At 36.9% G+C, this 25,295-nt stretch overlaps 1 long non-coding RNA gene across 1 annotated transcript; it reads left to right on the forward strand.

Moving 5' to 3' along the window:
• The first annotated feature begins 8,939 nt into the window (after positions 1-8,939).
• Positions 8,940-15,159, forward strand: LOC139182184 (uncharacterized). Its single transcript, XR_011565772.1, has 2 exons — positions 8,940-10,833; positions 15,049-15,159. It is a non-coding gene; the product is annotated as an uncharacterized lncRNA (long non-coding RNA).
• Positions 15,160-25,295: the final 10,136 nt, after the last annotated feature.

Below are 25,295 nucleotides of genomic sequence, written 5' to 3' on the forward strand. Positions count from 1 at the left end.
CATATTACTTCAGATAGAGTCAGTTGAAACTAAGTCTATAAGAGGTCATAAGCATCATGCTAAAAATAAACACATTTAATATAAACATAAAAATAACATATCCACTGATGTGAATAAAAAATTGACACACTTTGTCTAAATACATAGCCAGCTCTTGAGTAACAAGTGATTTGAAACATTTTATAGTCAAAGAAGTTTTTATACAAATGACTTAAAATGTTAAGTCTTTTTTGTAGCATGACTGTATCATCCAGTCAGAGTAACTTGAAATCTGTATCTTTCTTAGTGTCATCACTTTTTTGTTAGCCAGTTTTCCATCATTCTCCAAAAATGACATGGCTCTTTTATGATCCCATAACTTGTATATCTCTTGCCCCCAAGTCTCTTTGTAGTCCTTATTTACTACGTACTTGCATTTAAACTAACATATATATTATGGCTTCTATTACCCTCTCCCACTCACTAAGGAAGTGTTATCTACCTTATTGTTGATGTCACAGCCTTAAATTCATCATCTATTATAGCACATAGATCCTCTGGAGGAAGGCATGGAACTCCACTCCAATATTCCTCCCTGGAGAATCCCATGGACAAAGAAGACTGGTGGGCTACAGTCCATGGGGTGGCAAAAGAGTCAGACAAGACAGAAGCAACTTAACACACATGTATGGCACCCCACTCCAGTACTCTTGCCTGGAAAATCCCATGGATGGAGGAGCTTGGTAGGCTGTAGTCCATGGGGTCGCTAAGAGTCAGACACTGAGCGACTTCACTTTCACTTTTCACCTTCATGCATTGGAGAAGGAAATGGCAACCCACTCCAGTGTTCTTGCCTGGAGAACCCCAGGGACAGGGGAGCCTGGTGGGCTTCTGTCTATGGGGTTGCACAGAGTCAGACACGACTGAAGCGACTTAGCAGCAGCAGCAGCAGCATATTACAGATATTATTAATTATAACAATTTGAAAACTGTAGTATAATTAATCCCTCAATAAATATTTGATAAATGACAGTATCATATCTCCTCAATTTGAAGACCAGAATTAGGGAAACTGATACTAGGTTTTCAGTTGTGGGTTACACAGCATAAGATGCAGCAGCTGAAAGTGTGTGAAACTGGAGAATATTGAGGAGTTTGCTTTAATTTTTGACTTTCAGGTCACAAGGAAAATAAGTATACTCAGGTTATTTTCAGCAAAGTGGTCTATTAGTAGATAAAGACAGAATGTAAGGAAGGAAACAAAGAAAGCATGTCAAGAGCCAAATAGTTCTCAAGGAGAATTAAAGCTATAGCCACTACTCTTTTGGATTCAACAGCATTGTAGTAGATCAGCAATAATTTTACTAGCTCAGCTGTGGCTCTGGTGACCCAACCCATTTGTCTAGTGGACACCTAGTGCTTACTACTCTAGTGACTTCCTGACCCAGCTCCTCTTACCTCTGATTTTTCTAAATTTGCTACTCTCTCGATACTTCCTTTGCTTCTACTCTGGGTTTTTCTCTAATCTGTTTCTGAATTATCTATGCTCTTTTTGTGTACCTACACTCTACATTTTTTGAGATCATAATATTTTACTGAACTTTTTCCTGATTGGTAGAACACTTTATACTAGGTCTTCTTGCACCTACCCTATAGTTGGTTCTCTTTGACTTCATTATAATTGCAAATTCAATCAGTTTTGGTCACTGTAGCAAGATCATGAAGCACTAAGTAGGCAAAATAAGGCATAATTTCTATATATATGATAATGAAATGTGGTTATATTAAATAATCTTATCTGGATATTATTGGGGGATGAAAGGTTTAGATTTCTGCAACTACTCTTAAAGGATTAGCAAAGATATATGTGAGAGAGAATGCTAATAGTTGTCAAATAAGGAGGTGATATGCAGTTGTTTTATTGTTAAGTCATGTCCAATTCTTTGTGACACCATGGACTGTAGCACTCCTGGCTTCCCTGTCCTTGACTATCTCCCGGGATTTGCTCAAACACATGTTCTCTGAGTCAGTGATGCCATCCAACCATTTCATCCTCTGTCACCCTCTTCTCCTCTTGCCCTCAATCTTTGCCAGCATCAGGGTCTTTTCCAGTGAGTCAGCTTTTTGCATAAGGTGGCCAAAATATTGGCACTTCAGCTTCAGAATCACTCCTTCCAATTAATATTCGGGTTGATTTCCCATAGGACTGACTAATTTGATCTCCTTGCCATCCAAGGGACCCTCAAGAGTTTTCTCCAACACCACAATTCAAAAGCATCAATTCTTCAGTGCTCAGCTTTCTTTATAGTCCAACTCTCATATCCATACATGACCAATGGAAAAACCATAGCTTTGACTATAAGGACCTTTGTCAGCAAAGTGATGTCCCTGCTTTTTAATATGCTGTCTAGGTTTGTCATGCTATTCTTCCAAAGGGGAAAATGTCTTTTAATTTTGTGGCTACAGTCACTGTCCACATTGATTTGGGAGCCCAATAAAATGAGCTCTGAAACTATGCCCACATTGTCCCTATTTGCCATTACACTGTTTCCAAATTTCCCTCATCTATTTGCTGGCCAGTGAAGGATTAAACACTCAGTGAAGACCAGCAGTGGGACAGCCAGGCATGTCATCCAGCTACACTGAGTGGCTGAAGGGCATGTCTCTGCTACTAAGGGCCTGACAAAAGATGGTCCATTAGAGAAAGGAAATGGCAAACCACTCCAGTATTTTTGCCTTGAGAACCCCATGAACAGTATGAAAATGCAAGAAAATGACACTGAAAGATGAACCCCCCAGCTTGGTAGGTGTACTACTGGAGTAGAGAGGAGAAATAGTTACAGAAACAATGAAGAGGCTGAGCCAAAGCAGAAACGATGTCCATTTGTGGTTGCATCTGGTGGTAAAAGTAAAGTCTGATGCTGTAAAGAACAACATTGCAAAGGAACCTGGAATGTTAGGTCCATGACTCAAGGTAAATTAAAACTGGTCAAACAGGAGATGGCAAGAGTGAACACTGACATTTTAGGAATCAGTGAACTAAAATGGATGGGAATGAGCAACTTTAATTCAGATGATCATTATATCTACTACTGTGGGCAAGAATCCCTTAGAAAAAATGGAGTAGCCCTCATAGTCAACAAAAGACTCTGAAACGCAGTACTTGGGTGCAACCTCAAAAATGACAAGATGACCTTTTTCATTTCCAAGGCAACATCACAGTAATCCAAGTCTATGCGCCCAATCTTTAATGCTTAAGAAGCTGAAGTTGAATGATTCTATGAAGATCTACAAGACTTCCTAGAACTAACACACAAAAGATGTCTTTTCATTATAGGGATTAGAATGCGAAAGTAGGACATCAAGAGATACCTGGAATAACAGCAAGTTTGGCCTTGGAGTACAAAAATGAAGCAGGAAAAAGGCTGACAGAGTTTTGCCAAGAGAACACACTGGATCATAGTAAACACCCTCTTCCAGCCACACAAGCGATGACTCCATACATACATGGACATCACCAGATGGTCAGTACTGAAATCAGATTGAATATATTCTTTGTAGCTGAAGATGGAGAGGCTCTATACAGACAGCAAAAATAAGACCTGGAGCTGACTGTAGCTCACCTCATCAGCTCCTTATTGCAAAATTCAGTCTCAAATTGAAGAAAGAAGAGAAAACCACTAGGCCATGCAGAGAGAGGGGTATTGTTTTTTACATTTTCCTGTATGTTTGGAATTTTGCATAATAAAGTTGAAAGAAAAATAGAGAAAGTTAAGAAAAAATGACTAAACTGGATGCTTTTCATGCCAGTGTTTTATAAAGGTTGTACTCTATGTTTTAAGACATATATGAGAAGAAATTAAAAATGTAAAGTTATTGCTATGGCTTTATCTTGTCTTATATGACTTTGGATCATTCCATTATTTTCTGTAAATATTGAATATTTATTGTCTGTTCAGGATGTTGCCAGAATTAAGGCATTAATGTCTCCATAATTCTTGGAAATTTTTAGATCAGAAATGCTATGCAACTGAAATGTATTGTTATAATGGTAATTATCATTATTAACCTTCATGGTACCTATATTTGAAAGTGCTTGGTAACCATTTTTATTAGTCATTATTAACATCTTTTGTAGAATACACTTCAGATTGATTAATCACATTCCTGACCTGACTACTCAATTTATGTTCAGGATTTGCCAGTATGTTCAGTTACAATTTATTTTTATAAGACATCTGCTTGCTTTTTAAACCCAGAGATTTTCAAAAGTTGTCTCTGAGATCAAAGTACTTTCAAGTAATTCCATTTTGTTCTCTACCAGATTTTTGAAGATAGAGTTATTATTTTTATGGTACGTTAGAGGTCATACAATTCAATTTGTGAAGAAAATTGCCAAATTATATTCATATTTTATTCATATCTTTCAAATCCACTGGCTTTTTTTGCTATCCTTAAAGTGGTGGACCTACTTTACTCATTTATTAAGTCCTTGATTATTGCTTTTATACAAAGTCAAAAAATAAAAGAGCATGTCTTTGGTGTAAGAGAGTTGGGTATGATATCTGAATCCACCATTACTTGACCATAGCTCTGTAAATCAGCCTTCTTAGTTTTCTTATCTATAAAAAAGAAAAAATCATTGCTTCATAATTTGCCTTAGTGATTTAAAGAATTGTTCATTATGAATTATTATTATAGTATCTGACACATGATAAGTACTTAGTAATTAGTTCAAAACCAATTTACCATATTTCTATTTTTTTCATCCAAATTTGTGATAGGGTGATCTCTTTTTAAACAATAAATCTGAGAAAATAACTTTAATTAATTAATTAATAATTACCATTTTCTTTAAAGGACATTACAGAAATCTATATAATCTTATGTGAATGTTATATTCTACCATTTCTGTAATCATTTCTTTGTAACAGATTTTAAACTATATGGAACTAAATACTACTGGCTACCCTCCTGAGCAGTCATCCTAGGAACTGTCCATTTTCCCAAGCACTGCTGCTGCTGCTGCTAAGTCACTTCAGTCATGTCCAACTCTGGGCGACCCCATAGACGCCAGCCTACCAGGCTCCCCCGTCCCTGGGATTCTCGAGGGAAGAACACTAGAGTGGGATGCCATTTCCTTCTCCAATTCCCCAGCACTAGATACCTTGTAAAAGCTTTGCTTTGCCAAGTGTACAGAACTGCCATGATTTCTTTGCAAAACCTTATTTAGGCAGCAAAGTTTAACTCAAATGTCACCCTTTGGCAAAAGCTTTCCCTGATAATTTTTTTCTTCATTTTTGTCTCATAGCAACTTGACCCCATTCACACCTTGAATTTCTATAAATACATATCTCTTTCCTCCTTTCCCTCTCTATTCCTATGACTATGAGCTCCTCAAGGATAAGGTTATATTATACTGATTCATTTACCAAATGAAATAGCAGTCAATACATAACTTCTCCAGAATTTATTGAAAGGTACACTTCAGATAGCATCACTAGTCTCTCTTTTTTTTTTTAGTTTTCTTTTTTTTTAAATTTTATTTTATTTTTAAACTTTACAAATTGTATTAGTTTTGCCAAATATCACTAGTCTCTAATTGTCTCAAAATAACTATTTCATCCTCATGAGATGATGCTGTTTTCTTTTCTATGTTACCTGGAATTTCTAACAATGATTCTATTGACCCAAATGGAGGTATTTTCTTTAAAAATGTGCTACATGCTTAAAATGTGCTACTTGTTTTAAAATGTTGCTGAAAGGTCTATTTTATTTCTTACTTTTTCCCAAGCACAAATTAGTTTGTCAGATTAGTCAGATGTGACCTTAAAAGATGTAGACAAATTTTCTCTAAATTCATGATTCAAACTTAAGCTTTCTGATTCTCAAACTTTTTGAAACTCCCAAGGCCAAGGCTCTGAGAAAAGTGGAAACGAAAGAAAAACTCTAAAACAAAATTCTGTTTCCTAGATATTGCTGATGTTATCTAAAAATTGATGCTACCTAAAAAGACATATTCTATCAGACCTCTCCACCATGACCCATCCATCTTGGGTGGCCCCACACAGGCATGACTATACAGTGGAAGTGAGAAATAGATTTAAGGGACTAGATCTGATAGATAGAGTGCCTGATGAACTATGGATGGAGGTTTGTGACATTGTACAGGAGACAGGAATCAGGACCATTCTCAAGAAAAAAGAAATGCAAAAAAGCAAAATGGCTGTCTGAGGAGGCCTTACAAATAGCAGTGAAACGAAGGGAAGAGAAAAGCAAAGGAAAAAAGGAAAGATATACCCATTCGAATGCAGAGTTTCAAAGAATAGCAAGGAGAGATAAGAAAGCCTTCCTCAGTGATCAATGCAAAGAAATAGAGGAAAACAATAGAATGGGAAACACTAGAGATCTCTTCAAGAAAATTAGAGACTCCAAGGGAACACTTTATGCAAAAATGGGCTTGATAAAAGACAGAAATGGTAGGGACCTAACAGAAGAAGAAGATATTAAGAAGAGGTGGCAAAAATACACAGAAGAACTGTACAAAAAAGATCTTCATGACCCAGATAATCACGATGGTGTGATCACTCACAGAGCCAGACATCCTGGAATGTGAAGTCAAGTGAGCCTTAGGAAGCATCACTACCAACAAAGCTAGTGGAGGTGATGGAATTCCAGTTGAGCTATTTCAAATCTTGAAAGATGATGCTGTGAAAGTGCTGCACTCAATATGCCAGCAAATTTGGGAAACTCAGCAGTGGCCACAGGACTGGAAAAGGTCAGTTTTCATTCCAATCCCAAAGAAAGGCAATGCCAAAGAATGCTCAAACTACTGCACAATTGCACTCATCTCACATGCTAGTTAAGTGATGCTTAAAATTCTCCAAGCCAGGCTTTAGCAATACATGAACTGTGAACCTCCAGATGTTCAAGCTGGTTTTAAAAAAGGCAGAGAAACCAGAGCTCAAATTGCCAACATCCACTGGATCATGAAAAAAGCAAGAGAGTTCCAGAGAAACATCTATCTCTGCTTTATTGACTATGCCAAAGCCTTTGACTGTGTGGATCACAATAAACTGTGGAAAATTCTGAAAGAGATGGGAATACCAGACCACCTGACCTGCCTCTTGAGAAACCTGTATGCAAGTCAGGAAGCAACAGTTAGAACTGGACATGGAACAACAGACTGGTTCCAAATAGGAAAGGAGTACGTCAAGGCTGTGTATTGTCACCCTGCTTATTTAACTTCTATGCAGAGTACATCATGAGAAACGCTGGGCTGGAGGAAGCACAAGCTGGTATCAAGATTGCCAGAAGAAATATCGATAACCTCAGATATGCAGATGAGACCACCCTTATGGCAGAAAGTGAAGAAGAACTAAAGAGCCTCTTGTTGAAGGTGAAAGAGGAGAGTGAAAAAGTTGGTTTAAAGCTCAACATTCAGAAAACTAAGATCATGGCATGTGGTCCCATCACTTCATGGCAGATAGATAGGGAAACAGTGGAAACAGTGGCTGACTTTATTTTTCTGGGCTCCAAAATCAATGCAGATGGTGACTGCAGCCATGAAAAAAAAGACGCTTACTCCTTGGAAGGAAAGTTATGACCAAAATAGATAGCATATTAAAAAAAAAAAAGCAGAGTCATTACTTTGTTAACAAAGGTCCATCTAGTCAAGGCTATGGTTTTTCCAGTGGTCATATATGGATGCGAGAGTTGGACTATAAAGAAAGCTGAGCGCCGAAGACTTGATGCTTTTGAACTGATGTTGGAGAAGACTCTTGAGAGTCCCTTGGACTACAGGGAGATCCAACCAGTCCATCCTAATGGAGATCAGTCCTGGGTGTTCACTGGAAGGACTGATGTTGAAGCTGAAACTCCAGTAATTTGGGCACCTGATGCGAAGAGCTCACTCATTGGAAACTACCCTGATGCTGGGAAAGATTGAGGGCAGGATGAGAAGGGGACGACAGGGGATGAGACGGTTGGATGGCATCACCAACTCAGTGTACATGGGTTTGTGTGGACTCTGGGAGTTGGTGATGGACAGGGAAGCCTGGTGTGCTGTGGTTCATGGGGTCACAAAGCGTCGGACATGACTGAGCGACTGAACTGAACTGAAAAAAGCACAAATTGCAGGGCACCAAGCTAAGCATGGATATGGAAAGACTAAAGAACCCTAAATTAAATTAAAATTTTCTAATAACTAATGTCAAGAAAAAACAAAGTTCATATAATGTATTAGCAGAATAAATCCATAGTGGCAAAATAAGTATAAATGAAGATGTTTCTATAAGTTAAATCAAAATTACTTTTGAATTGAATGTATTAAAAGATTTTATGAAAAAAGAAATTAAGCCAAATACCCTAATTGTTATAGGAAAATAGGGACAAGATAAGAGAGAATATTCTAAAGAACGTGACTCTTCTTCCACTTTCCTTTTTTCTTTGGATCATTACCATTTACCTCCCAACCATCTATCTTTATTCACATTCTGTCATTTTTCATATTGCTTCTTAAAATCCTAGTAACACATGTCCTATTTGCTTTACTTTGTTAGCTGTGAAGACAGGGGATAAAATCCTTTTAGAACTGTCCAGATCATTTTATTCAAAAAGGACCAATTACAGCAGTCATTTTCAATATACTAACTCAGTACATTTATTGATACTACAGTGTAACAAGAATATTTTGTAGATGCAAAGCTTTCCATTTCAGTTGAGAAAATTTAAGCATTATAAAATGAGTAGCTCAGTAACTTGCAGTGTTAATGAAGTCAAATTTTCAGGCTTGCTAATAAAGAACAGAGATTAAATTACTCGCCCCCATCAAAACATGAGTCAGGAGAAAGCCATTCAGATAATCTCAGATACAGTAAGTCTATAAACAGAATCCTTAAAAGAAAAATATGAATAATCTGACATAATATATCACTCAATTAAATTATGTTAATTTACAGTAATTAAGCAACATCCTATTTTAAAAAAGAATTGTAACAATTCTGGGCAATTTACTAATTTCTTTTTCCATTCTTCACCTAAGATTTTGTTGAAGAAAAGAAAAATCATATTGTTAAGACTCAAAATTGTCATCTTAATTCCATCTCTAATATGGTTTTGGAAAATACTTTCTTTGAGTAGTCTTAAATTCAAGTCAATTTGATTAATTGGTTAGATTATCATGTTCCAATCACTCTGCTAAATACCAAGGACAAAATGTTTAATAAGCCTTGCATCATTCAATGAGAATTTTGCAATCTCCTGGAGAGAAAAAATACACACATAATTGAAATCAAATATGTTAAATGTTAGAGATACACAAAATGCCCTAGTTTAAACCTCATTATCTCTCATCTGGAAAACTGGTAGCATGTAATAATTGTTCCTTCTGCCTCTGATATCCTCCCACGCACCAGCTATTTAGTCTCTTTTGCACATGACTGCCAGAATAGTCTATATAAGACAAATCTGATTTTGTTAAGGCTTTGGAGGCTTTCTATTACAAGCAGGATGCAGCCTGAGCTCCGTAGCAGGATACTGGAGACTTCCCTAATATGGATGTGTTTTTCTCTATGTTCATCTCTGTCACCTATTACTGATTTTTTGCTGATGGATTAATTACAAGCATCATCTGTGGTATGTCTTTCTGGCTTCCTGTATCTGGCATGTCCTTTACATACTTTTCCTAACTCATTTTTACTCTTCCTTCATGATTCAGTCAGGGTTTATTTCTTCTAAGAAACCTTGCTAAACTAAGGATTCTTCCTTTGCCTTTTTATAATACACTATGCTAATCTCTATTTTACCACTTTCCGTATTTTTGGTTATGTTACATGCATAAGTATAAAATCCTTGTGATGAAAATAATCCTTTTCCACCCCTTCTAGTGTATCCTCCTGCTTTGCAGACTTAAGTATATTTCTGGATTCAGATTAGATTCTGCCACACTTTAAACTGTATTTTAATGAAATTTAAAGGCAGATAAAGTAGAATCCAGGGCTTCCCTAGTGGCACAGTGGTAAAGAATCTGCCTGCCAAGCAGGAGAGGCACATTCAGTTCCTGGGTCGGGAAGATTCTCTGGAGAAGGAAATGGCAACCCTCTCAAGTATTCTTGCTTGGGGAATCCCATGGACAGAGGAGCCTGGGAGGCTACAGTTCATGGGGCTGCAAAAGAGTTGGACATGACTGAGAGACTACACAACAACAAAAGTAGAAGCCATCTTAATGTCTTTCACTATTTTCTCCTGGCAAGCAAGAAGTTATGGTACAGCAGTGTTCTAGGGTCCAGTTTTTTATCTTCGCAAGTGTTGAAATATAGTTTTGGAAGAGGCAGGAACCAGACTTAAAATTCTTGTGTCCAGATACTGATTCCATGGAATTGAGATGCAGTTACGTGGGATTTCAGTGGCTTCCTGATCCCACATTCCTGATCTCAGAATCGTGTGTGTATGTGCTCAGTTGAGTGTGTTCAAACTCAAGTGTCCCAGGGCCAGCTCCCTATTCACCACATTTCTGATCTTAGGATAATGAACAGCTCCCTCTCAGATCAGTTCTGCACTTTATCAGGGATCATTTCAGGAGACCCAGCCTGGAGTCCAAACTTCCCACGACTTTTTAAGTGCCTGGCTCCGTATATTTAATTTCTCTTTTTGAATAGAATGCCTAGAGTTGTTTCTGTTTTCTATTCTACTCCTTGACAGAATTTTTATAACAAAAATGGCTGCAGACAACAACATATTCTCAAGAAAGGGAATCTTGGATCAGCTATCTGGCTACATTAAATTTAAAAGCAGTGAAAATGAGGGTATAACCCTCATTTGAAGAATGGATGGTGGTGGTCCAAAGAAAGCAGGGTAAGTCAGTAACTTAAGTTATTTGAGCATCTACTGATAAAACATCTATTGTTTCTTGAAGTGAAGACTGATACACTCTCCTAAAGGCAAAGATTCTCATCACCATCTTGTAGACACAACTCCTAGCACATAGCCTGACACATAGTTGCATGGCACATAAGTGTATGGAACTGAAATGAGTGATATATTCTGCCTAAATTATGATAGTATCTCCATGAATGAACTTATATTTGACTTTGATATTGAAGCATTTCAGTCATATTTCAGATAAAAGAGAGTGGGTTCACAGGAATAAAGGCTCTTAAAGACAAAGCATGCTTAAGAAGTAGCATGTAACTCAATAACTATATCAGCAGGCTTTTGAAAGATACGGTGAGAGATCATACTAGACAAATTCTGAAGGAATTTTTCTGAAAAAATTTTTAAATACATAGTGTATCATACTAAATCCAGTGCCACTCTTAGCAATTTTCATTATTTTTTCCCAGAGCTAACTTTTAGAATCTACTGTTATTTCCCATCCTATATTGAAAAAAAAAAACACAAAAACTGTAATAACATTATTATACCTCTATTATCCATTCCAGAGCAGTGCTATTTTTCACCTGTTGTCATTTTATTTCAATAAATATAAACCAAAACACAATTGAAAACGATCCTTTTCTCCTAAAATAAATCTTATTTATCAATCATTTGTAATTTATGTTTCTTAGAGATAAAATATCCATATCTATTTTTACCTTGTGTTTTTGAATTACTAAATCAGAAAGGATCACTTCTTTTTATAATTTGATCTTTTCTCAAATGTACTTTCAACATAACTATTTTAAAAGTCAGATAGGGAATTAATTTTCACACACCTACTTTCACCTGTGAATCATAACAACCAGCATTTCCACAGACTGGAACATTGATCTAAATTTAGATAAAATTATTTTTTTAATTAAGATGATTATTTAACAGAAAAGATCTAGAAATGAATATTCTTTTTTCTACAAACAAAAATGTTCTAAGTTCCCAGTTCTTCCACATGTAAAACACTAGATATAGTAGAAAATGGGACAAGTCTTCATCGTTACTGCATCAAACCAATACTACTCAGGAATCTATGATCTGGCATTCTTTAGATAATAAAATTTGCTCTTTAGTAACAGGACTTGTGAAATTTTAATGTGCACTCCCTTTGGAATTTATTTCATGCCATTTTCTCAGTCATTTATTCAATAAATATCTGTTGAGTGCCTACCATATGCTTGGAAATATCAGCAAATAAAACAAAGACCTTTGCCCTGGGGAGCCAACATTCTAATATGGGGAGACAAAAAATACACAATAAAATAAATTGTTACTAGTCCTAATAACCACTATCTAGGATTAAGCGACAGATCTGTGAAAAGTGCCTTACTTCTTAGAGTCCAACATACGATGTCTACTCAAATTGTAAATACAATTGCCCCTGACTTTCTGTACTAGAAATTCAACATATAAATAATAGTCGCAGTAATAAGCAGAAATACAAAAAGGAGCAGGATGGCTCAGAACTAGCAGGAACTAGTAAACATTATATCTTATCAATAGCAGTCATCTTTATCAGACACTACATGCCAGGCACTATTTTATATGCATTTCATTCTTTAGCAAAACATTTTTATAAAAATAAATAAGCTCAATTATAGAATTTATAATATAGCCAATTTATAATGTAGCCAATTTATAGAAAAGGAAACAAAAACAGAGATGATTCCAATATTAAAGAGTTGTAGAAGCAGCTTGATGTGGCTAGAACCCTTTCTTACAGGTAGTAGACTTAATTGTGACTAGAATGTACTAATATAGCTATATAAATAACAACTGTGCTAATTATAAAGAGACATTGGGCACTATGGAGGAATGAAAAAGGTGAAGTAACTGTTGCAGTGCACATCTAAATGCTCTTTTGAAGAGTGCAAGCCTTAAACAAAGAAATTAAAATTGTGTTCTCAAGACCATTCTAATGTAGATGGTGCCTCAGGCTAACCTGATGTGATGAGAATTATTTGACTCATCTAATTAACTCTCTATTCTAATTTACTTGTCAATCAAATTTCTGGTTATTATTTGGAGTTTCAAGTTTAACACCAAGAAAGAAAGCACTGACCATGTCAACGTGAGTTTTATGATGTACATATGGCATTTGTGCTTCCTTTGATATATGATAAGTTTGATTCTAGTTTTAGTCATCTGTCTCACAGTCTTCGCTAAAAACTGAGTATGTCATGAACTTTTTGACATTCATTGTTCTATGCTAAAAATCTTACATGCTCTAAATATTTTTTTGCCACAAATATTTATTGAATTTATCTCTAAATATTTAGTGTGTCATTTGTCAATGACATATCATTTCAATAGAATTTTTATTTTGAAAAGCAGTATCATATCTTTGTTAAAATTTGCATTTAGGATGATCACTTAAACTAATGTTTTCTCAAGAAAAAACTTTGCTTTATACCTTTTATATTAGTTTCCTGTGACTAATGTTACAAACTACCATATACTTGGTGACTTAAAAAGACAGACACATATTCTCTCACCATTCTAGGGACCAGAAGTCTAGAATAGGTACCACTGGGACAATCAAGGTGTCAGTGGGGTCATGCTCCCTCTGAGAGCTGTAGGGAAAAGTCCATTCCTTTCTTCTTTCAGTTTCTGGTAGTAGCCAGGATTCTGTTTCATTCTTTTGATGAAGACAATTCTTATGTCAGGATGAAGATCTTTGCTCTGTTCCAAAAGCATATATAGACTGTAAGTTTTTACAATGCTACTCTATAAATTATGATTCACATTTTATAATATTTGGAAAGAGTTTAGGGTGTTTTTAATTTTAATATGAATTTTGCTATTATCAGTGCCCATTTTAATAAAGTAAAATAATGTTAACTACTGCTTCCAGGTAATGACTAAGCAGGATAAGGGTACTAATGCTGGCCCTTTCCTGTCAAACAGGGAACTCTTCAATTAATTTGGCTTCTTGTTGGTCTGGCAAAACTTTTCTGGGCACTTGTTACAGGCCAAATTGCATTCCCCATAAATTCATATGTTGGAAGTCCTTGACCACAGTACTTTGAAACCTGACTGTATTTGGACATAGGGCCTTTGAAGAGATAATTAAGGTAAAATTAGGTCATAAGTGTGGTCCCTAATCTAAAATGACTGGAATCTCTATAAGAAGACAATAGGACATAGGAACAGAGGGAAGAACAGAGGGAAGACACTAGAAGAAGACTGCCATATACAAGTCAAGGCCTCAGAAGAAACTAACCTACTGACACCTTGATCTTAAATTTCTAGCCTTCAGAACTATGAAGAAAGAAATTATGCTATTTAATCCAGTCAACCTCTAGTACTTTGTTAGTCATGTCTGACTCTTTGCAACCCCATGGACTGTAGCCCACCAGGCTCCTCTGTCCATGGAATTCTCCTGGCAAGAATACTAGACTGGGTAGCCATTCCCTTCTCCAGGGGATCCTCCTGACTCAGGGATCTAACCCAGGTCTTCCACACTGCAGGCAGATTCTTTACCTTGAGTCACCAGGGAAGCCCCAGTACTTTGTTATGGTAGCCTAAAAATCTAATATAAAACTAGTCTGCAGTTCAGTAATCTTCCTGATCCTTTCCCTTCTGTCTCCTCTTCCATAGGTGTAAGACCTGAATCATGGCCAGAAATATCCCAACAGCTTCTGTTCCCTCTCATTTTATTCTTCACAGATTTTTCCTCCAATATAACTTTTGCATATATAAGTCCATTTTGGTTCTGTTCTTCATTGAAACCAAACTAACACAATCTTCTAAATAAAAAAGAGTAAAACAGTATCACTAGTTCCTGTAATAGAAACATTAACTTTAATTCATCATTGTTCAAGTGTTCTTTTTCTTTAATTAAATTCTCATATTTACTTCTTCTAAATATTTATGACAAAAATTACTCTATAAATCTGATTAAAAATCCCTTTCAATGTATAAACTTATTTTTGAAACATTATTTCTTACAAAAGTCTAATGAAATTAAGAATGTATTTTTATCTATAAACTTACATTTATTGGCTTGTATTGTATGATAGCTCCCATGTCAGTCATCATCTATAAAATAACTGAAAGAGATGACATTGAATAGCAATAAAAACCTACCTGTTCAAGAAGCAATTAAGTTGAACACATTCACTTTTTTTCCTACTCCAGGGGATCGTCCCAACCCAGGATTCAAACCTGTGTCTCCTGCATTGGCAGGCAGATTCTTTACCACCGCACCACCTGGGGGAAGTCCACAAAGGAAATATATACGTTTAGTCACTTCAGTTGTGTCGGACTCTTGGCATCCCCGTGGATCGCAGCCTGCCAGGCTCCTCTGTCCACAGGATTTTCTCCACAAGAGTACTGGAATGGATGCCACGCCCTCCTCCAGGGTATCAACACATGGATCAAACCCACGTCTCCTGCGAGTTTCCCACACCTCAGATGAATTCTTTACCACTGAACCATATAGCAGGCATTAATTATCAGTAAACTGAGATATCATAGAAGACATTTTATCACTATAAATCTTTTCAATTCAGTTCAGTTCAGTCGCTCAGTTGTGTCCAACTCTTTGTGACCCCATGAATCACAGCACTCCAGGCCTCCCTGTCCATCACCAACTCCCGGAGTTCACTCAGACTCACGTCCATCGAGTCAGTGATGCCATCCAGCCATGTTCTCTAAAATATTTTCAGTATAGTGTTACTAATGGAAAAATTCAGCCAGAAAGATAAGGTTTATGAATATTCTATTTTTAAAATATTTATGCTAAGACAAATTGGTAACTATGAAAACTACCCCAACTTTTCAGCTATAGATATTTTTTACAATCATGTAATTTTATTCTTTGAGTGAGATTATGACCTTGCTGGATGGTATCACCCATGCAGTAGACATGAACTTGGGCAAACTCGGGGAAATGTGAGGGACAAGGAGGCCTGGTGTGCTGCAGTCCATAGGATTGCAAAGACTTGGACATGACTGGGTAATTAGACAACAACAACTACATGACCCTATTAGTGTATTTTCAGATTTGTTACAAAAAGTGCCAAAGGGAAAACTTAATGTGGACATACTCGTTTCACATTCACACTCAATTATTTCCCAAATGAGAACTTTCTCTCTGCCACCAAATATCCATGCTTACCTGCAACTGCAATGACCTTCTTTCCCACTAAGACCCCAAAGACAGATGCACCATTTTGTCTTTAGATGGTCTTTTCTCATTCATTCTGGGTCCTTCTCTTCCTAACTATGGGGAGAGAGTAAATTAGTCAAGAAGGCATGGTCATGCTCTCTCCCCCCACTTTTTATAAATAATGACTATGTAACAGCTGAGATCATTTATAGCACTGCACATGCTCGCCATGAGGTTTATGTGACAGCTGAGGTCCCTTATAGCACTGCATATAGCACTGCACATGTGCCTCATGAGATACTTTGTGCTGTAGGCATATATGAGCTCCACTCAAGAAAGCTGCAGCATTTTACTGCTGCCTCATGGCTGTGTCCATTGGGTCAGCCATGAGAGGAGAGAATAAACATGTCTGAAGTTCCTATGGCTCTTCAAGTCTCCTACCAGCCTCTTAGATCACACTTTGCCTATCCTGGGTTCAGTGAACAGTATGAACAATGATAAAATTTGTGTCACAAACAGGATCAGCAAGACACTCATTATTTTTTTTTTTCAAATACTTCCTTTCTATTCTTCTCTACTGTCTCTTCTTTTAATATTTTAAAATGTTTAAATATCTTCCATTACAAATATTATCCTCTCAAATCCTTTTCAAAACCAACTATCTCCTCTCTTCACAAAATTGCAAAAGAGCACTACCTACCAGGGATAAGAAAAATTTTCTGTAAAAAGCTAGTGTGTAAATACTGTGAACATATAGTCTCTGTTTCAACTACTCTTCTTCTTTGTCATTTTAGGGTGAAGATTTAGAGACAATAGAAAATCAAATGAATGTGATTGTGTTCCAATGAAACTTTACTTATGGATGCTGATATTTAGATTTAATATAATTTTCACATTTCATACATAAGATACTCTTTGGTTCCTTAAGCTTTAAATAAGTATCTTTTCTATGCACTGAATTTCTCAAGCCAAAACTCTAAGAGCTATTTCCTTCCTTTCTCATACAACTCTTCCCATTGGTCAATCAGGCAGTTTGTTTCAAGTATTCCTACAAAAGACTCCCTGAACCCATGTACACCTGTCCAAGCCATTATGTGCATCTTAACCCAAGTCCTTATTGTTTCTTACTTCCAACTGCTCTCTTGCCCCTATAATTCAATGTCCATTCAGCAATTAGATTGCTTTTTTAAAACATAAAAATGTTACATCATTCCCTGGCTTAAAACTCTCCAATAAATCCTCATTACATTTAGAATAAAATCAACATGCTTTGCACTGGCTGCTAAAACCACAAATGACCTGGTCCCTGACTTATTATAACTCATCTACCATCATTTCATTACTCTCTGCCACAATATTGGTTGTCTTTTCTATTCTTTCAATATGACAACTTGCTCCCACCCTAGAGTATTTCTGCTTGGTTTTCCCTCTCCCTTAAATTCTTTCTCCTGATATTCATATGACTAATTCCAGGTATCAGCTTAAAAATCATCTCTGCATTGGGATCTGTGCTAGCCAAAATCCGCCAATCTAATGTAGCTAACTCATACTGAATAGCACCTATGGCTACCAGATAAGGTTCTTGTTCACACATAAATTTTTCCCAGCACATAGACAAGTATCAGATTTGATTGTATAGTTTATCATCTAGACTAGGATAACTTGGGAGTATAAGGAACCATTACTATTTATACTAAGATAAAGTAAAAAGTGAAAGTTGCTCAGCTGTGTCTGACTCTTTGTGACCCCATGGACTGTATAGTCCATGGAATTCTCCAGGCCAGAATACTGGAGTAGGTAGCCTTTCCCTTCTCCAGGGGATTTTCCCAACCCAGGGATCAAACCCAGGCCTCCTGCATTGCAGGAGGATTCTTTACCTGCTGAGCCACCAGGGAAGCCCAAGAATACTGGAATGGGTAGCCTATTCCTTCTCCAGCAAATCTTCCCGACCCAGGAATCAAACTGGGGTCTCCTGCACTGCAGGTGGATTCATAAAAAATTCTTTACCAGCTGAACTACCAGGGAACAGACATCAAACAATACAGTCCCAAACGAAGAAATATAATAATCACTCTACAAAGGCCTGACATAAACTGGAGTGACAGCAAATGTTTTGAATGAATAATCTCTCCTGCCCATTTGCTTCAAGAAACTACACATTCTGATAAAAAGGAATTTAAATTATTCTGATCATAATATATAATGAAGTTTCATTTTATGGGAAATAAGCAGATTGTGTTTTCATTTGTTTATAAACACAATCCTTGTTATAATATTAGTTATGACACTAATGGAGAAGGCAATGGCAACCCACTCCAGTACTCTTGCCTGGAAAATCCCATGGATGGAGGAGCCTGGTGGACTACAGTCCATGGGGTCGCTAAGAGTCAGACATGACTGAACAACTTCACTTTCACTTTTCACTTTCATGCATTGGAGAAGGAAATGGCAACCCACTCCAGTGTTCTTGCCTGGAGAATCCCAGGGACGGGGGAGCCTGGTGGGCTGCTGTCTATGGGGTCACACAGAGTCGGACATGACTGCAGCAACTTAGCAGAAGCAATGACACTATAAAGAAAGAAAAAAAGATTAAAGAAATTCTTAACTACCAATTCTTTGTCTTATAAAAAAATAGGCTTTGAAATTGAGATTTTGACATGCAGAAATTAACTTCATTACAAATAATATTAATAACATCATTTATGTCAGTTAAGAATGATATACAGAAGTTTGAAGTGTTTGAATTTAACATTTATTCTGCTAAACTTCCAATTATCAATTGATGTATTCAGTTCTCTTCTTTGATAAGCATTTTAAGTGGTTTTTAATATTTCAGTGGGGCTTCCCAGGTGGCTCAATGCCACCTGCCAATGCAGGAGACATGGGTTCATTCCCTGGGTCAGAAAGATCCCCCTGGAGAAGGAAATGGCAATTAACCCCAGTATTCTTATCTGGGAAATACAGTGGACAGAAGAGTCTGGCAGGCTACAGTCCATGGGGTCACAAAAGAGTCAGACACAACTAACAAAAAAACAACAGTGATATTTCAATAAAGCATTCATTGATCATAAAAATTTTTACACTCTCTGTTTGTGGTGATTTTCCTTTTGTCTTCCATCCTCTAGAGATATAGTTTATTTAAAAATTATATAAAAACTTTGGTTGAAAATTAATTTTACAAAATCATTAATACAACTGTGAAAAGCAAAAACTGAGAAAGAAACCCAGAGGGTTTGTTTTATTTTTCATGGTCTGTTTCTTGAATAGGCATGCTGCTGCTTCATTGTTAAATAGCTCAATTTTTCTGTGCCTCTCAGTCACATGTAGATTTATACATTTTTGCACTTTACATTTGTTTCACCCTGGTAGTTATTAAAATTTTAAAACTCAGGTGGTAATAGCCAAGCTCTATAATTCATGAGATGAAATTCTTTTCCTCTTTCCTACTAAAACTGCGATTAAAAAAAAATGCAGCATTTTCACAATTATTTTTCATTATTAACTTATAATTATAACCTAAAGTCATATTTATATAATATGGAGCAATATAGGATACATTTAAGAAAAATATTTAACTATTTCCAAAACAAACAAAAGTATCTTATTAATGCTAATCTAGCCTGAGCTCTTCACAAAGTGGAGCCTGAGCCATGTGGTTTTTTTGTCGCTACTTTACTGGTGAGTCCCATCCCAGGAAACTAGAATGAAGGACAAATGGAGTGAGACAGTGGGTAAGAAAGAGATGCATTACTTAGTTAGAGTCCCCTGTGACTGACTGTTTCCTCCTATGGGATCATCACACTAAAGCATCCTATAAACTAAATTGCAGTCCTCTTTGTTAAGAGCAAGAAAAAGAATAGATTTTACCCAGTAAATTCTAATTATATGCAGTTGTTCCCAAATCTTCCTAGTCAGAGGTTTGCCCCATGGATATTTAGTTCTTTGGAGGCTAACCACAGTAGTACCAATTGGGAAACCTTAGTGGAAGGTTATGGGCTCACAGGCAAAGTGACGTCCAACCTCAGATGTTAGGTTTTGCCGGAAGCATACGCTACCCCTGTCATCATAGCCACAATTGGAATGGGAGACAGGTAAAATCAAGAAGTGACTTGATTTTTTTTTTGAACATTTTTAATGTATTCAATATTTTATCTTTAAAACCATATTTTGAAAATAATGAGTAACTAAAGGGACTTTACTTATCTGATATAGTATAATAAAACTATAAATTAAGACTACTATCAGCAACTATATGTCAATAAAATGGACAACTTGGAAGAAATGGATGAATTCTTAGAAAAGTATAACCTTTCAAAATTGAACCAGGAAGAAATAAAAAATCTTAACAGACACATCACAAGCATGGAAATTGAAACTATAATCAACAAACAAAAGCCCAGGACCAGAAGGATTCACAGGTGAACTCTACCAAAAATTTAGAGAAGAGCTAATACCTATCCTACTCAAACTCTTCCAGAAAATTGCAGAGGAAGGTAAACTGCCAAACTCATTCTATGAGGCCACTATCACCCTAATACCAAAACCTGACAAAGATGCCACCAAAAAAAGAAAACTACAGGTCAATATCACTGATGAACATAGATGCAAAATCTTTAACAAAATTCTAGCAAACAGGATCCAACAACATATTAAAAAGATCATACATCATGACCAAGTGGGCTTTATCCCAGGAATGCAAGGATTCAATATTCGCAAATCATTCAATATGATACACCACATTAACAAATTGAAAGATAAAATCCATATGATTATCTCAATAGATGCAGAGAAAGATCTTTGATAAAACTCAACATCCATTTATGATGACCCCTCCAGAAAGCAAGCATAGAAGGAACATACCTCAACATAATAAAAGCCATATATGATACACCCATAGCAAACATTATCCTCAATGGTGAAAAATTGAAAGCATTTCCCCAAAAATCAGGAACAAGACAAGGGTGTCCACTCTCACCACTACTATTCAACATAGTTTTGGAAGTTTTAGCCACAGCAATCAGAAAAGAAAAAGAAATAAAAGGAATCCATATTGGAAAAGAAGTAAAACTCTCACAGTGTGTAGATGACATGATACTATACATAGGAAACCCTAAAGACACCACCAGAAAATTACTAGAGCTAATCAATGAATATAGTAAAAGTGCATGATATAAAATTAACACACAGAAATCCCTTGCATTCCTATAAACTAACAATGAGAAAACAGAAAGAGAAATTAAGGAAACAATTCCATTCACCATCTTGACAAAAATAATAAAGTACTTGGGAATAAATCTACCTAAAGAAACAAAAGACCTATAGACAGAAAACTTTAAAACACTGATGAAAGAAATCAAAGATTACACAAATAGATGGAGAAATATATCATGTTAATGGATCAGAAGAACCAATATAGTGAAAATGAGTATGCTACCCAAAGTAATCTATAGATTCAATGCAATCCCTATCAAGCAGCCAATGTTATTTTTCAAAGAGCTAGAACAAATAATTTCACAATTTATATGGAAATACAAAAAAACTTGAATAGCCAAAGCAATCTTGAGAAAGAAGAATGGAACTGGAGGAATCAACCTACCTGACTTCAGACTATACTACAAAGCTACAGTCATTAAGACAGTATGGTACTACCACAAAGACAGATATATAGATCAATGGAACAAAATAGAAATCCCAGAGATAAATCCATGCACCTATGGACACCTTATCTTTGACAAAGGAGGCAAGACTATACAATGGAGAAAAGACAATCTCTTTAACAAGTGGCGCTGGGAAAACTGGTCAACCACTTGAAAAAGAATGAAACTAGAACACTTTCTAACACCATACACAAAAATAAGTTCAAAATGGATTAAAGATCTAAATGTAAGACCAGAAACTATAAAACTCCTGGAGGAAAACATAGGCAAAACACTCTCTGACATAAGCCACAGCAGGATCTGCTATGACTCACCTCCCAGAAAATGGAAATAAAAGCAAAATAAACAAATGGGACCTAATTAAACTTAAAAGCTTTGCACAACGAAGGAAACTATTAGCAAGGTGAAAAGACATTTCTCTCAGAATGGGAGAAAATAATAGCAAATGAAGCAACTGACAAAGAATCAATCTCAAAAATATACAAGCAAATCCTGCAGCTCAATTCCAGAGAAACAAATGACTCAGTCAAAAATGGGCCAAAGAACTAAACAGACATTTCTCTAAAGAAGACATACAGATGGCTAACAAACACATGAAAAGATGCTCAACATCACTCATTATCAGAGAAATGAAAATCAAAACCACAATGAGGTACCATCTCATGCTGGTCAGAATGGCTGCTATCAAAAAATTTATAAACAATAAATGCTGGGGAGGGTGTGGAGAAAAAGGAACCCTCTTACACTGTTGGTAGGAATGCAAACTAGTACAGCCGTTATGGAGAACAGTGTGGAGATTTCTTAAAAAAGCTGGAAATAGAACTGCCATATGATCCAGCAATCCCACTGCTGGGCATACACACCGAGGAAACCAGAATTGAAAGACATGTGTACCCCAATGTTCATCGCAGCACTGTTTACAATAGCTAGGACATGGAAGCAACCTAGACGTCCATCGGCAGATGAACGGATAAGAAAGCTGTGGTACATATACACAATGGAATATTACTCAGCAATTAAAAAGAATGCATTTGAATCAGTTCTAATGAGGTGGATGAAACTGGAGCCCCTTATACAGAGTGAAGTAAGCCAGAAAGAAAAACATCAGTACATTATATTAACACATATATATGGAATTTAGAAAGATGGTAATGATGACCCTATATGCAAGATAGCAAAAGAGACACAGATATAAAGAACAGACTTTTGGACTCTGTTGGAGAAGGCGAGGGTGGGATGATTTGAAAGAAGATCATTGAAACATGTATATTACATGTTTGTGAAATAGATACATAATACATAATAGATACATAATACATAAACATGTATGTGAAATAGATCACCAGTCCAGGTTCAATGCATGAGATTGGGAGCTCAGGCCTGGTACACTGGGATGACCCTGAGGGATGGGATGGGGATGGAGGTGGGAGAGGAGTTCAGGATGGAGGACACATGTACTCCCATGGCTGATTCATATCAGTGTATTGCAAAACCACTACAATATTGTAAAGCAATTAGCCTCCAATTAAAATAAGTAAATTAATTTGAAAAAGAATATATTATTGACATGACACAGGAACTGAATAGAAAGTATTGAAAGAGATTTAAGTATCAGTTCAGTTCAGTTCAGTTGCTCAGTTGTGTCCTATTCTTTGTGGCCCTATGAATCACAGCAGGCCAGGACTCCCTGTCCATCACCAACTCCCGGAGTTCACCCAAACACATGTGCATCAAGTCGGTGATGCCATCCAGCCATTTCATCCTCTGTCATCCCTTCTACTCCTGCCCACAACCCCTCCCAGCATCAGAGTCTTTTCCAATGAGTCAACTCTTTGCATGAGGTGGCCAAAATATTGGAGTTTCAGCTTCAACATCAGTCCTTCCAATGAACACTCAGGACTGATCTCCTTCAGGATGGACTGTTTGGATCTTGAAGTCCAAAGGACTCTCAAGAATCTTCTCCAGCACCACAGTTCAAAAGCATCAATTCTTCAGCACTCAGCTTTCTTCACAGTCCAACTTTCACATTCATACATGACCACTGGAAAAACCATAGCCTTGACTAGACAGACCTTTGTTGGCAAAGTAATGTCTCTGTTTTTCAATATGCTGTCTAGTTTGGTCATAACTTTCCTTCCAAAGAGTAAGTGTCTTTTCCTTTCATGGCTGCAGTCACCATCTGCAGTGAATTTGGAGCCCAAATAAATACAGTCTGACACTGTTTCTACTGTTTCCCCATCTATTTGGCATGAAGTGATGGGACCAGATGCCATGATCTTCGTTTTCGGAATGTTGAGCTTTAAGCCAACTTTTTCACTCTCCATTTACTTTCATCAAGAGGCTTTTTAGTTCCTCTTCACTTTCTGCCATAAGGGTGGTGTCATCTGCATATCTGAGGTTATTGTATTTATGCCAGCAATCTTGATTCCAGCTTGTGCGTCTTCCAGCCCAGCATTTCTCATGATGTACTCTGCATAGAAGTTAAATAAGCAGGGTGACAATATACAGCCTTGACGTACTCCTTTTCCTATTTGGAACTAGTCTGTTGTTCCGTGTCCAGTTCTAACTGTTGCTTCCTGACCTGCATATAGGTTTCTCATGAGGCAGGTCAGGTGGTCTGGTATTCCCATCTCTTTCAGAATTTTCAAGTTTATTGTGATCCACACAGTCAAAGGCTTTGGAATAGTCCATAAAGCAGAAATAGATGTTTTCTGGAACTCTCTTGCTTTTTTCATGATCCAGCAGATGTTGACATATGACCTCTGGTTCCTCTGCCTTTTCTAAAACCAGCTTGAACATCTGGAAGTTCACAGTTCACATATTGCTGAAGCCTGGCTTGGAGAATTTTGAACATTACATTACTAGCATGTGAGATGAGTGCTATTGTGCGGTCGTTTGAGCATTCTTTGGAATTGGCTTTCTTTGGGACTGGAATGAAAACGGACCTTTTCCAGTCCTGTGGCCACTGCTGAGTTTTCCAAGTTTCTATGAAGACCTACAAGACCTTTTAGAACTAACACCCCCAAAAGATGTCCTTTTCATTATTGGGAACTGGAATGCAAAAGTAGGAAGTCAAGAAACACCTGGAGTAACAGGCAAATTTGGCCTTGGAGTACGGAATGAAGCAGGGCAAAGTCTATAGAGTTTTGCCAAGAGAACGCACTGGTCATAGCAAACACCCTCTTCCAACAACACAAGAGAAGACTCTACACATGGACATCACCAGATGGTCAACACTGAAATCAGATGGATTATATTCTTTGCAGCCAAAGATGGAGAAGCTCTATACAGTCTGCAAAACCAAGACCAGGAGCTGACTGTGGCTCAGATCATGAACTCTCTATTGCCAAATTCAGACTTAAATTGAAGAAAGTAGGGAAAACCATTAGACCATTCAGGTATGACCTAAATCAAAACCCTTATGATTATACATTGGAAGTGAGAAATAGATTTAAGGGACTAGATCTCATAGACAGAGTGTCTGATGATCTATGGATGGAGGCTTGTGGCATTGTACAGGAGACAGGGGCCAAGACCATCCCCACGGAAAAGAAATGCAAAAATGCAAAATGGCTGTCTGAGGATGCCTTACAAATAGCTGTGAAAAGAAGAGAAGT

Source organism: Bos indicus, chromosome 3 (genome assembly GCF_029378745.1).
Source record: "Bos indicus isolate NIAB-ARS_2022 breed Sahiwal x Tharparkar chromosome 3, NIAB-ARS_B.indTharparkar_mat_pri_1.0, whole genome shotgun sequence".
In the NCBI taxonomy this organism is placed as follows: Eukaryota; Metazoa; Chordata; class Mammalia; order Artiodactyla; family Bovidae; genus Bos; species Bos indicus.